Consider the following 15,146-nt stretch of genomic DNA (forward strand, 5'->3'; position numbering starts at 1 on the left):
TTTGAGAGGGGAGTGCATGAGGAGAAAAGTAAAGAGAGAGAACCTGAGAGGCTATCATTCCTTTCTTGCGTATTCAAGTATTTGATGGAGAGTTTGTGGGTGGGGAAACTTGGAGGCCATGGCAGTCAGCATCCCATTCTCTGTGTCCCGTGAACCTTTCCTCTTTTCGTTTGTTGCCCTTGTTGAGAGAAAGGCTGGGGCAACATGAGCCTTGAGAGGGTTTGCAAGGCAAACACAGAAAGGCTCCCCACACTCACACCAGCAAGTTGTCACATCACCTCTGTCCCTAAGAGTCCTTAATGACCATTCAGGAACATCCAACCTGCCCCAGGCACGATGGGTCAACAGTGTCTCAGTTCTTTTGACCTGTTGGAGGGGTGAGACTGAGGTAGGGATTGAACGAGCAGAGGCGAAAGGGCAGGCTCAGATGTCTGCCAAAATATCATTAGATAGCCTAGGAAGTCAACCCAGTAATTACAGACGCTTCAAGCAGACGATCAATGAACATTCGACATGCAAAAACGAGCTTCCATTTGTATCACTTTTGCCCTCAGTTCATTAAGGGCTTTTACACTCATTGTTTTATTTGATCCTAACCACAATAGTTTAAGAGAGGCACTAGCCTCCCCATTTTACAGATGAGATCATGGAGGCTCAAAAAGATTAAAGGATTAGCCCAAGGTCTCTCCCTGTCAGTTAATAAGAGCTGGAGCTGGAACCCAGAACTTATTATTCCTCTTTCTTGCTTGACATATTTAAGCCCTGGCAGACATAGTCTCATACAAGAACACACAAATAGGACTGAAAAGTAAGAAGAAGAAAAATGAAAGTCTGTCTACTGGAAGTTTGTTCACATGATCTTAACTAATATTTTCCCTTTTGAAATTATTTTTCATTTCACAGCCCATATCGTTAAAGCCAAGGAGACATACCACAGACAGGGCCAGGGCACTGCCTCTGGGCCTTAATGCTGTGTTTATGTTGTGCTGTCGAGGCAGAGCCAGAGAGCCTGGGCTTAGTGGGAGTTCCCAGGGTGATCCTGTTTGCCAAAGGCAGGGCTGAGGCCTAGGCTGCATGGCTCACGTGTCCTGGGCCTGTCACAGGTTCTACGTGGAGAAGTCTCTGGAGTGAGGGCCCGCCATCTTGGTAAGGCACCCTGGGTTCAGGTTGGTTTGGTTCCCCTCCACATGGCACTGCATTAGAGGAAAGCACAGTTGAGGCCCCAAGTTGGGCACACCTGTTCATCCGTCCCCTTAATCTACCTTCATCTCGGGTCCTGCCCTCCCACTGTGTTTCTGACACTCACAGAAGTAATATAACTGGAGCTACTCTTGTCCCAGTGCTGTATATTATCACATTTAATTCTCAGTCCGGCTCTGTGGAATGATTGTCCCCGTTTTATAATTAAGGACTCTGTGGAATCAGAGAGGTCAAGCAACATATTCAAGAAGACACGACTAATAAGTGGCCCAGGCAGGACATGAACCCAGATCTTTCTGGCAACCCCAGGGGCTTTCCTACATACTACCCAGCCTCCTTGGGCAGTAGGAGCTCAGTAAACCCCCTCAGCTCACTCTGACCCGTCAAAGGAGATTCAATCAACCTGAATGCTTAAAAGCTGTACTGAGACAGGCTGTGACCTGGGACCCTTTGCTGCAGTGCTTGCACCTGGACAAATGTCTCCTCAAGCAACAGAATACAAAGAAACGATAAGAGACTAAAAACAACCGCGTGCACGAGCATTCCGGGCAATTATGAACAAGATACAAAAAGGCCACAAACCAACTGCCACTTCTGAGGTGCCGGGAGCAAAAGCAGGGTACTGCGCACGATCCGTGCGCACAGCACCACCAAGCGGGTGGCAGACCACAAAAGCCGTCCCTCCGGCCCAACCCACCAATCTGCCCCCACTCTCACCCCATTTAAGGGACCAGCTGGCCCCTCCTCAGGGAGCGAGTAAGGGAACCTGTTACCTGTTTTCTCTCCCTCCTGCTGCAGCATGAGTCCCAGTAAAGCCTTGCCTGAATTTCTCATCTGGCCTCTTATCAGTTAACACTGATTAAAGAGTCCAAGGACTGGAGCTGGTAACCGTACCACCGCTGCAGGTGAGGTGAGTATACACAGAGATACATTTGCAGATCATGCATGAGACGGAAGACAGCTCCCCTTCCTCGGTGAAGCCGATTAGAAATTCCCTTTTCTAGAACACCCTCCTGGCCCTGCATGAATCTGCTTAGCTTTAGAACATCATACCTGTCCCCTTCCCTAGGTTAACCTCCAAATGATTTTCCCTTGGGACATTTACTAAGCAGTCGCAGAAGTATCTCAGACCATCCACATGGCAACCGCCTGCGTGTCTGCATGGGAGGACCTATCTCAGGATTTTCACCCACAGAAGGCAGGGTCCTGGGCTGCCTGAATCACTGCGGGCAAGGCCTAAATCAGCCCTGAATCCCCTGTACCCACCCCTCTCTCACCAGCAGCCACCTTTCCATGAGGAACACCTGAGTCATCTCCTCCTTCAGGAAATTCACATCTTGGCTGAAGCAATAGCAGAATCTCTCTCCCCAGGAGGAAAGAGATTTTCAGCCTCGAGTTAAAAAAAAAAAAAAAAGAGTTCTTTTTATAGAGTTTTCCCCTTCCAATCTGTTCTATCACCAACTCTCTCTGATATTTCAGCTAGAATCACCTATCTTTTCTCACACCGTCTGTCCGCGGTGTCCAGACTTCAGCCCCGCTGTCACTGGTCTATAAAGATCATGCTCAAGACAGAAAGTCTTGACTCCACCGCTACACTTCCTGGAGCTTAGCATTTGTATATTTTTGAGGTATGTTTATCCAGTCTCCTCCCATAAACTGGAATCACAGAATGTTAGGAATGGGAGGAACTCTAGTTCACTGATCACCTCCACAACCTGTTCCTAAATCTCCTGGTCTTTGACCCAGAACTCTCCCCACATTACCACAGCAGTTCCTAGAGGAACCACCACTTCTTTTCCTTGTATCTCTGGCTGGTTGCCTCCAGAATCTGTGCTCAGTGTTGCTGACAGAGAAGCAGAATCTTCTAGCTCTAATCACCCTCAAGGGACCTCTTAGGTTAGCCAACACACCTGCAGGCACGGGCATGGCTGTTTAGCCCGCTTCCGGTGCCAAGGAATGGCAGGCACACTGCTCTAAGGGGTGGGCCCACCAGCAGTCCTTCTCCATCCCTGCCCCTCCCTCCCTGACTAAGCCACCTCAGTTCCTGTGAGCTGGGGGAGGGGCCTCTGGTCTAGAGGCTCTTCTATATCCTTTTCTCAAGGAGTCTTGTGCCCGCAAGTCCCAGCCTGCGAACCTCAGCAGGGCGTTTTTGCTCACTGGCAATGGTAATCACGCCCTGATGAGTCTATGGAGCTTCCCAGGCCTGCTGGGTGAGTTCACCTGGGAAAGTCATCCAATCCAGAGCTAGGTCTATCCCCACCACGTAGCAGGCTCTGCTGTGAGTCACAGCTTGCAAATACTGAAATTACTACCACCATATGCCTCGGGATGATAAATTCTCCCAAATGCTATCACTGTAGACTTCCTTCCGTGGCAGGCTTTACACCTGTTCTGCAAGTCAGCTGAAGTCCTGGCTTCAGGTGAGTTTCTTTTTGTATCAATTCTCAATTATTCTTGCTAGGGAAAGCAGCAATGGTTTGGATAATATGACGGGACACGTTATCTAAAAAAATAATTTAAATAATTTTAATTTGTCTCTGGGATATGTTAGGTGATTTGTTTTAGGCAGAGCCTTTACCTCCCTAATGATACTTCATTTAGGGTAAGGAGAGAAAGAAATGGCATTCCATCAGCCCAGATTAGATAGGCAGCTCTGCAGGTGGGGGAGTAAAGGGGAGCCAGTGGCGCAGGTTACAAAACAACATGCTCAACATTTACAGTGGCCGGAGATACCCATACTCACTTCCTGCATGCCCAGGGGAGGCAGTGATTACACTTGCAGGGATAGGTTCATACATCTTGCCATCTTCCCATTGATGTGAAGAGGCCTGCCATCTTGGGAACCAAAGAGGTGCAAATCAGGCAGAAAAAGAAGTTCTTCTTAAGTTTAGGAAGTTGGGAGCTGTACCTTAAAATAAAAAAGAATGAGCTATCATGCCCTTCTTCCAGCAAGCGTGGGAAGGTCCTCTTGAGAGAGGGAGTAGGCTTTCAGGATCCCGTGGATAGCCAACTCCTTATTGCCCTTTCTAGGATCTTAGAACTCTTAGCCCTGAACAGCAAGATGTAAGAAGACTCCAGGGAGCAGAGAAGGGGACAAGGCAGGCAAATAGAGTAAGAACTGTACAGGATTTAGTCCCAGTATTATAGAAAAGAATTGCTTCTTGTTGGCTATGGGATCATGGGCAAGTTATTTAATTGCTCTGACTCTCAATGTACTCATCTCAAGGTACTCATCATGAAAAAGTTAAAACAACAACACTAATAAGAGTAGCTATCTTACAGATGAGTGGCAGCTAAATATAATATTTATGAAAGTATTTTGGAAGCTGTAAATTCCTGTGCAAGTCTTAGTTTTTACCATCATCCTGACTGGCTCGACCGTCCACAGTCTTGGAACTGCAGCCCCAGGGACATGCCACCTTAGAGTCTGAAGGACTCTGTGTGTTCAGCATGTAAGGGGTATATTCAGATGTGTACTTAGTCATTGCTATTCTCATTCTGATGTGGGTAGAGTTAGGACAAGAATCCAGAGTAAGACCAACCGCCTTCCGGCACGTAGACTTTTCTCATTTTCCTGACATTTGGTCAGATTTGTTAATGATTCTAGATCTCAGACTCTTCAGATATCAGCCTCTTCAGAAACAATTGGCAGTAGAATTACCATCTCCTTTGGAAGCCAGGTTGGAATCTGCCCAGACTCTCAGTAAGAGGGTACTTCCAGATACAGACCTACTAGAGAATGGACTTGAGGATGTGGGGACGGGGAAGGGTGAGCTGTTACAAAGCAAGAGAGAGGCATGGACATATGTACACTACCAAATGTAAGATAGATAGCTAGTGGGAAGCAGCCGTGTAGCACAGGGAGATCAGCTCAGTGCTTTGTGACCACCTAGAGGGGCGGGATAGGGAGGGTGGGAGGGAGGGAGATGCAAGAGGGAAGAGATATGGGAACATATGTATATGTATAACTGATTCACTTTGTTATAAAGCAGAAACTAACACACCATTGTAAAGTAATTATACCCCAATAAAGATGTTAAAAAAAAAAAAGAGGGTACTTCCAAACCCTGTGCCAGGGCTCCCTTATCTAAGATCCTCTCTTCAAAGGATGGGGAGATAGGGACCTGGGGAAGAGTAACAGGGTGAGTGTGTATGTGTGTGTGTGTGTGTGTGTGTGTGTGTGATAGTCACTGCTGATCTTCAGCTTTCCCATGTGACTACCTTCTTCTCCTGTAGAAGAGAGGAAAAAAAGAATCATGATTAAAGTGTCAGGATACCCTAAGTTTTCCTCTTCTGTTTTGAACCCTCTTTCTCATCTCTCAGTTTGTCCCCTTCTTTCTTTTGACCACTGCTTCCACTCCTGGCTGTAGTGTTTCTGTTCTCTTGTCCTCTTATCTTAAAGCCACAGGGCCTCCGGGATCAAATGACAGACTCTTGGAGGAAAATAGGAGATGTGCTTTGGGACCAGTGAGGTAACCTGCAGGCTCTCAGTGTCTCTGAGAGAAGGAACAAGTTCACCTGATGTTCTCAGATGGCCTACTGGTGTTGAAGGTTGAGTCTAGCTATTCCTAAGTCTTCCCAGACTTGTGTTCCTAACTCATCCAAATCCAGTGGAATCTTAATCCTCATTCCACATGGAGCTGTCAGTACCATTAGTTCTTCACCTCAGGACTTTTAGTTATCCTTCAACTACCTATCTGCTACCTTCTAGTGCTTCCTACCCTTCGTGGGAATGGGGTACATTCAAATTGTCTTCAGCGGACATAGTGTTTCTAAAAATGGATTCTTACCAAGGAGTTACTAAATCAGGAATCTTCAAAAGGCTCATATCCTGTCTTAGGTTGGGTTCCCTAGAGCGAGAGCCTGATGTGGGGATTCCTGTACAGGTGACTCTTCGGGGGAGTGCTTCAGAAGAAATCTGAGGGAAGGAGGGGAGCAGAGCAAGGAAGGGGAAAGCTAAGCAGGAATGTGACTTCAGGAGGATCATGGCCTCCACCTGGTCCTTCCAGGAGCTCTGGGGTATGAATGGCACCACAGAGTTGTCCTGCGTTGAGGCAAGGAGGTGGGTGCTTTTGTATCCACACACCAGTCAGCCACTGGCTGTAGGCTTGGAGGGGTGTCATTCCCAGGCACGTGCGGAGGTGGGTCCTGTTGTCCAAGGTGTGAGGTGTCAGCAGCACCTGCAACAGCTGAGAACAGAGATCCCTGACTGTTAAAGGGACCCCAAGCGCACCATCCGCCTCTGCTACCTACCCCCTGACTCTTTAATTCGTCTTGAAATTCTGCCATATTGAAATAATTCTAAGTACAGAAAAAAAAAGAAAAAGGTTTTAACTGCAGTGTGATTTATGATAAAATGCTGTAAAATGCAAAAATCTGAAGTTTCGCAGGACAGGAACAAGGAAGTCAATAAGCATGTAATGATATAATTAGGTAAATAAATTATGCATTTGCACGGCATTCTTTGCCCCATAAAGTCTGCCCTCCTCCATCTACCTCCCTGAGTTCATCTGGTACCACTCTCCCCACCCTTGCTCACTATGCTCTAATCAAACTGGTCTCCTCTCTGTTCCTCCAATGCAACAGGCTTGCCACTTTCCTGGGGCTCGTGCACTTCCCTTCCCTGTCTGTAACACTGCACACGGCTGCCCCTAAAATCACTCAGGACTTGGATCCCGCATCATACCTCCCAAGAGGACTTCCCTAAACACCCAGCTTCAGGAGCTTCCCTTGTCACTCTAACATATCACCCTGTTTTCTAGCTCTTATCACGCTATGGTTTATTATCTTTTACCTGTCTTCCTTCCTCTAGCGTAAAAGCTTTGGAAGAGTGGCGATCTTATCTGCTTTATCCAGAGCTGGAGTGTAGGAGTCACTCAATCAGTGGCTGTTTGGTAAGTGAATGAATGTATACACAGTTTAAAATGATGTTTACCAGGGCTTCCCTGGTGGCGCAGTGGTTAAGAATCCGCCTGCCAATTCAGGGGACACGGGTTCAAGCCCTGGTCCGGGAAGATCCCACATGCCGCAGAGCAACTAAGTCTGTGTGCCACAGCTACTGATCCCACGTGCTGCAACTACTGAAGGCTGTGGGCCTAGAACCTGTGCTCCACAACAAGAGAAGCCCGCGCACAGCAACGAAGGGTAGCCTCCACTTGCCGCAACTAGAGAAAGCCCACACACAGCAACGAAGACCCAACGCAGCCAAAAATAAATAAATTAAAAAAAATGTTTACCACAATTATGCAACAAAAAGTTTTAAATGACCAATATCTACTGTTAAGCAAAAACACCATGATGTAAAACGTCATATGTTATATAATTAAATATTCATTGAGAGAAGTTCTGCTTCTGGCCATGATGGAGTAATAGAGGCTCCAGAGGTTTACTCTCTTACCTTAAACAACTAAAAATCTGGACAAACTATGACACAGTGGTTTTCAGACTTTGGACAATAGTCAGCACAGGACTGTTTCCCCTGAGAGAAGGGGGAGAAAAACAAGGCCAGTCCTATGATTGCTTCACCTTACTAGCCGGAGGCAGTTTCTAGGCTGCAGTTTGAGGACGGGAACCCAAACAGAGCCTGGTGGTCGCACTGAATTGAGAGGTTGGAGTTCAGGGAAGCTAAGATAGCTAGAGCTTAAGAGGCAGCATCAGAGAGGAGGGACCTGCCCAGAGAGAGAGCTCTGAAGATCTGCAGATCAACTCCTCGGCTGAGAGAAAACACATGTGAAAGAAAATGACCCGAAGCTGGGAGAGGAGGGATGTGAGGGGAACACACACAGCAATGGGCATCAAGAGCCCCCCAAATTCCTGGAGCTCATGGAATTCTGTTCCCACTAACCAGAGTGGAAAGACCTCATAATACACAGGGCATCAAGTAGGGTCCTCAGAAGGACATTGTCAGAGTAGTGGGACCTGATCAGCCCTAGACTCACTGTTGCATAGCACCCACCTAACAGAACTATAGTACACTGTGCAGGAATCAAACTGACTGTAAGTAAGCAAGCTGTATGTCAGAACCACCTAGAGCACCATTTAAAGGATTACAATAAGACCCAGTGCCCCAAAACGTAAAATTCACAATATCCTGCAACCACGCAAAGCTTGACAAATATGCATCAAAATAAGAAAATATTACCCGTAACCTGGAAAAAAATCAATCTGTAGAAACTGCCCTAGAAATGCCAGAGGCGACGGAATTTAGCAGACAAGAAAATGAAAACATACTCCACATGCTGAGGAAGGTAGAAGAAAACGTAAAGACAATGAAGGGAGAAATGGGAGATACCAAAAAGGTCCAACTGAAACTCCTAGAGGTGAAAAATATAATATTTGAAATGAAAAATATACCGCATGGGATTAAGAGCAAATCAGATAACGCGGATGAAAAGATCAAGGAATTTAAAACGTGACAATAGAAACTGTCAAAAAAAAAAGATTAGGGAAACAAAAAAAAGCTTCAGTTACCTGTGAGACAGTATCTAGTAAATCTGAGTCCCAGGAGAGGAGGGGAGGTAGAAAACATTTTTGAAAAACTAATGGCTGAAATATTCCCCAAATTGATGAAAGCTATCAACTCACAGATATAAGAAGCTCAATAAACTCCAAGCAGAATAAACCTAAAGAAAACCACATCAGGGCACATCATAATCAAACTGCTGAAAACTAGTGATAAAAATTAAAATCTTAAAAGTGGTCAGAGGAAAAGTCATAATATTCAGAGGAGCAAAGATACAAATGACAGCATTCTTCCTGTCAGAAACTCTGCAATTTAGAGAGAGTGGAGCAACATCTTTACTGAAAATAAAACCTGATTTCTATACCCTATGAAAATATCTTTCAGAAACAAAAGCAAAATAAATGCTTTTTCAGACAAAGAAAAGCCAAAAGAATTTGTTGCCAGGAGACCTGCGCTAGAAGAAATGTTAAAGGCAGAAGGTGATGGAAATCTGGATCTACACAAAGGAATAAAAAGCACCAGAAATGCTAAATAGTAGGCTAAATAGAAAAGAAGATATTCTTGCTTTTAAATCTCTTTAAAAGATCATTGATTCATGCAAAAATACTTGCAATGTATCTTCAGTTTATAGCATATGTCAGAGTAAAATGTTTGACAATAGCTCAGGAGGAAGGGAATGTAAGGCACTTCTGTAAGTTTCTTTCACTATATGTGAAGTGACATAAAACTATAAAATTATTTGAAGGTAGACTGTGATAAGGTTGAAGATGTACATTGTAAACCATAGAGAGCAACCACCAAAACGAATTGTTTAAGAGATACATACAAGAATCCACCTGCCAATGCAGGGGACACGGGTTCGAGCCCTGGTCCAGGAAGATCCCACATGCCACAGAGCAGCTAAGCCCATGTGCCACAACTACTGAACCCGTGCTCTCGAGCCCGTGAGCCACAACTACTGAAGCCCGTGTGCCTAGAGCCCGCGCTCCGCAACAAGAGAAGCCACTGCAATGAGAAGCCTGTGCACCACTACAAAGAGTAGCCCCCGCTCACCGCAGCTAAAGAAAGCCGGTGCAGCAAGAAAGACCCAATGCAGGCAAAAATAAATAAATAAAAATGAAGTTCCCTTTAAAAAAAGAGATACATACAGCTGATAGTGGAAATAAAATGGAAGCATAAAAAATGCTCAATAAATCCAAAAGAAGACAGAGGAGAAAAGAAATGAAGAACAAATGAGATACATAGAAAACGTACAGCTTAAACTTTCCAGCCAACACAGGGATATGATACATTTCCCAACCTCCTGATTTCGGGGGAGGAAAACCACCTGGTTCAGCTTCTGGCTCTCTTGTGGAAAGGGAGTTATGGTGTGAATCATGACTACACCAGACACTTTCCCAGGACAACCTTCCTGAACACTATCCTAAAGGACACCGCTAAGGAAAAAAACCTTGGACCCTCACTGTCATCTAGGAAAGTCTGTCAATCAGCCAGCCCATGAGGCACATCGTAGCAATGAGCACCACTCGTGTAGGGGAAGACCAATGTGACAGGGTAGAACAAGATGGTCCCAAGACCACACCTGTGTGTAAGTCTCTCTCCCACCAAGGTTTCTTCATGTGTCTGTCTTCTGTCCCTTCAGGCACTAGAGAGGTGAGGTCTTCTGAGACCACCATGAAAACGTACATTGACTGGAGGGGAGGGACCACTTCCATTTGCATGTTAGCATGAACCGGTTAAATAGATTAGCTAAACTATAACTTGGAACTACTAACCCTGGGAGAAAGAACTATAGAGCAGTTAAGTTTTCTGCATTAAGATAAAACCAGCCATGGTGGGCAAGAAGCTTGCATCAGTAAGAGGGAATAACACCCTAAAGACCAACCCTCCTGTTTCAAGTTGCCCTTGGGCCTAGTCCTGTTGGGTCTTAGATGGTAGTAGGATGGTGGTTCTTAATATGGAGGCGCGTCTTTGACTACTAGAATTTGGGATGGAATATTTGAAAAAAATTATTATTATTAGAATAATTAAAAAATGACACCAAATTCAGCAGTGATTTCACCTGCAGTCATTGCTAGAATCTAACAAGCCCTCACAGTATTTACAATCGAAGAGAGAGTACTGGTTTTGCATCCATTTATATCAACATGTCACTGTTTGGAAAGAGCTTGTTTATTGCCCCCTAAAGCCATCTCTTACATAATCCTAAGACAATGTTCTCATGTGTTCCAGTCAACACAGAACTTTTTTTTGCTTTGTTTTTTGTTTTCTGGGGGATTGGGGGATGGTTGAAGTGGGGACGTTATACATTCTGGCTCCACGTTATACCATTCCTCTTTCTAGAAGAAAGTTTGCATCCCTCTCAATACCCCGTGGTATAATCTACTTGACTCAGCATTCTGACATACCTGAATCCTCAGTTTTAGCAAAAAATTAACTTTATGCATTAACCAATATTTGGTAGTGCCCCATGAAAGGAGCGACAGCAGCAGAGAGTAAATAGGAAATAGGATTTCAGCCCCAGGAAGCTGAACTGACTCAGTCAAGGCTAAAAACACCTGCCACATCCAATACCCTGAGTCTGAGTGGGTCACACAGGGTGGGCTTCTGTCACCAGCAGACGTTTATCAGCCTTGAGCCATATGACTCAGCTGGGGCAGGACCAGTTAAAAGTGAGGAAACCATCCACGTATGTCAGAGATATGTTTTCTCTTTTTTCCCTTTGGGAAGATGTTCTTGGGAACTCTTTGCCAGGAAGTTGGTCACTTCCTGCCCCAGTGATGAGGTTCCAAAAGGCAGAAATAGCTTCTCTTGCCACACAGAATTGGCTGAAGATGCCTCCCCACTCCAGAAGACAGGCCTCAGGATGGTGCTTTCCAGTATCAGGAAAGTGAGCCCCTCAGGGAGCTTGGGGACAGGAGGCAGCAGCTGCAGGACAAGCAGCATGACTGAGAAGAGTGGGCTTGGGGGCCGAGGGCAAAGGGCAAAAGGACTTAGAAAAGTAACAGGTCTGCTGGAGAAATTGCCAGAAGAAATGTGCTGAAAGTGTAGGCAAGCGCATGAAAGAAAAGAGTGGACTAAATGATGAGGAAGGACAAGAAGTATGTTTGTAAGAGCCTGCAGAAGGGACAGCAAAGCTCTAATAGAAATGCTAGTAACTGGTCAGTGAGGGACACGGGGCTGGCTACACGCAGGAAGGGGTCAAGTGTGCGAGAAGGGGAAGAAAACGACAACTGTTAGGGCCAAAAACTGGGACACTTACTTGGTCCTGCTAGACTAAGAACTCCCCGAGTGGGCATTAATGCTACATTCAAATTTGTATCACACCTACATTGTTTTTGCGTAATAAATGTGTACTAAGTTCTACTGGTAATTTACCCATGGAACTGATTAAATTAATATCAAATATATCCTTTTTTGTCTAAGGTATTGGTCTGCCCAGGTAAGAGGGACCTCTGCCTTGGGCCTATGCTTTAGAGCTTTACTATTCAAAGTATGGTCCTTATACCACAGCACTGGCATCATCTGGGAGCTTGTTAGGACTGCAGAATCTCAGCCCCTACCACAGACCTGCTAAATAAGATCCCAGGGGATTCACATGCACATTGCAGTCTGAGAAATGTGCTTCCTTCAGCTGTGTCTCTGCTCACTGGAGGAGGAGTCCTCGGGGCCAAGGAGATATGGCCACCTGAGCCCACCTTCTCTTCTAGACCATGCTCCAGGGAGCAGGGATGCCTGAATCCTCTGCAAAGCTGGCCTTTCCTGCTCCTGCCTCCAGGGCCTGTGTGCACTTTTCCCAGACCACGCTTCCGGAGCCAACCTCACTTCTGGTATGAGATCTGCGGCCCTGAAAGGTGGCCTCGGGGCAGCTGTTTGCAGGGGGGTGTGGATAGAGGTTGGACCACAGGCTGAAGTACCCATGGCCTCGCTCATGAGGCCCCTCAGAGAGAGTCAAGGGCAGTAAGGGAAGTGGGGACAGATCAGAGGGGAACGGGAGTCATTTCCTGAGCCACCCCATTCCAGCACAGAACTCCAAGGAGTTCAAGAATTCTGCATTTGACATTGCCCTTCCAGGTCATTATGAAGGTACACTTGTCAAAGTAGGAGAATAAAACATTTTATTTAACAGCTTATTCTCGATTCATAACTTTTAAATATTTAGACATAGGTACAGGGGACTCCGTGTGGGCTTTTGCTTGTGTCCCACAAATGTTTTTATTGTACCCAAAATACACAGATCTGGAGAGAGCCAAGTGACCATGCTCACATCGACTCGTTCCCAGGCAGGGCTGTACCCGAGTAAAACCTCTCTATGGCCCACCTATCCAGCTGGTGATAAAAAGGAGGAAATATCCCTCAGAACTTGAAAAGGGGGGTTATAAAGGAAAAAATCAGATTCTAGAAGGTAGAGCAAAAACAGGGCAAGAACCTATCATTATAGAACTTGAAAAGTGCTATTAACAGAGTTATAGGTAGAGTATCCTGTTAGCCCAGAAGAGACAGACATTACTTCAGCCAGGAAAGTTTCAGTGTGAAAGCTGTAACTTCCGGGATGAAGGGGTTTTGAGACGTAGCCATTTTGGTGGAAAAGGGCAGCCTGTAGCCAGTCTGGCTGGAAGACTGAATGTGTAGAGAAAGTTCCAGGGGCAAAGTCTGCAGAGGTGAGAGGGACAAGACTATGGAGGGTCTTTATTTAGAAGATCAACATTTCCCAAACTGCTCTGCAGCCATCTTTGTGCCATAGAGGTTTCTAGGATGTTATCAACATTTTTCTTCCAAAATTTATTTAAATACATACATATATATACCATACTTTGAATGTGTATTTAAATACATACATATATATATATATATGACATTATGTGGAACAACTATGAAACTACATGTGAAAAAAATGAATTTAGACACAGAACTTATACCCTTCACAAAAATATCTTAGACCTACAAGCAAAACGCAAAACTCAAAACATCATAGACCTAAAAGCAAAACACAAAACCATCAAACTCCCAGAAGATAACATAGGAGAAAACCTAGATGACCTTAGGTATGGCAATGACTTTTTAGATACAACACCAAAGGCATGATTTATGAAAGAAATAACTGATGAGCTGGACTTCATCAAAATTAGAAACTTCTCTTCTGTGAAAACGATGTCAAGAGAATAAGACAAGCCACAGACTGGGAGAAAATATTTGCAAAAGACACACCTGACAAAGGACTTTATCCAAAATATGCAAAGAACTCTTAAAAGCCAACAATAAGAAAACAAACAGCCTGATTAAAAATGGGCAAAAAACCTGAACAGACACCTCACCAAAGAAGATATACAGATGGCAAGTAAGCATATGAAAAGATGTTCAATGTCATATGTCATTACAAAATTGAAAATTAAAACAACAATGAGATACCACTACACACCTATTAGAATGGCCAAACGCTGGCCAGGATATGGAGCAATAGGAACTCTCATTCATTGCTGGTGGGAATGCAAAACGGTACAGCCACTTTGCAAGACAGTTTGACGGTTTCTTATAAAACTAAATGTACTCTTACCATATGATTCAGCCATTTTGCTCTTTGCTATTCACCCAAATGAACTGAAAAACTTATGCCCACACAAAAAAAACTGTACATGGATATTTATAGCAGCTTTATTCATAATTACCAAAACTCAAAACAACCAAAATGTTTTCATTAGGTAGATGGATAAAGTGTGGTACATCCAAACAATGGAATATTACTATGCTAAAAAGAAATGAGTTATCAAGCCATGACAAGACATGGAGGAATCTTAAATGCATATTACTAAGTGAAAGAACCCAGTCTGCAAAGGCTACACACTGTATGATTCCAACCAAATGTCATTCTGGAAACAGCAAAACTATGAAGACAGTAGAAAGATCAGTGGCTCCAAGGGGTGTAATGGGGGCCAGATGACTAGGCAGAACACAGAGGATTGTTAGGGTAGTGAAAATATTCTGCATGATACTGCAGTGGTGGATACATGTCACTGTACACTTGTCAAAACCCACAGAATGTACACCAAGAGCGAGTCCTAATATAAACCATGGACTTTAGGCGATTATGATGTGTCAATGTAGGTTCATCATTCATAACGAATGTACTACTCTGGTGGGGGATGTTGATAGTTGGGGAGCCTGTGGGGGGGAGGGGAGTATATGGAAAATACTTCCTGCTCATTTTTGCTGTGAACTTTAGAGTGCTCTAAAAATAAAGTTCGAAGGGGAAGAATAAGAGGAAGGAAGAGAAGGAGGAGGAAACAAATTGTGAAGAAATGCATAAATGGAGAAGAGACAAGTCTCCCTTGCAGAAGAATTCCAAATAATTTATGTTGATACTCCACCCTAAAGGAGGGAGAGCATAACTCCCCACCCTTAGATGTAGTGATTTCCTTCCAAAGAGAACATTATGGGAAGGGGGATAAGGAGTAAATTTGCAGTAGAGAAACTTGACAAACATGAT

The 15,146-nt window shown here is 44.7% G+C and overlaps 1 long non-coding RNA gene across 3 annotated transcripts; it reads left to right on the forward strand.

The window, feature by feature from the left end:
- Positions 1 to 844: 844 nt before the first annotated feature.
- Positions 845 to 7,476, forward strand: LOC117203450 (uncharacterized). 3 transcript variants are annotated; one of them, XR_007473117.1, is made up of 3 exons: positions 845 to 1,146; positions 1,410 to 2,110; positions 7,013 to 7,476. It is a non-coding gene; the product is annotated as an uncharacterized LOC117203450 (long non-coding RNA). The 3 variants fall into 3 exon arrangements; XR_007473105.1 differs by having other exon boundaries at positions 845 to 2,110; XR_004486218.2 differs by lacking the exons at positions 845 to 1,146; positions 1,410 to 2,110 and adding an exon at positions 2,669 to 3,620.
- The last annotated feature ends 7,670 nt before the right edge of the window (positions 7,477 to 15,146 follow it).

The sequence above is a fragment of the Orcinus orca genome, chromosome 1, assembly GCF_937001465.1.
Source record: "Orcinus orca chromosome 1, mOrcOrc1.1, whole genome shotgun sequence".
NCBI classification, from domain to species: domain Eukaryota; kingdom Metazoa; phylum Chordata; class Mammalia; order Artiodactyla; family Delphinidae; genus Orcinus; species Orcinus orca.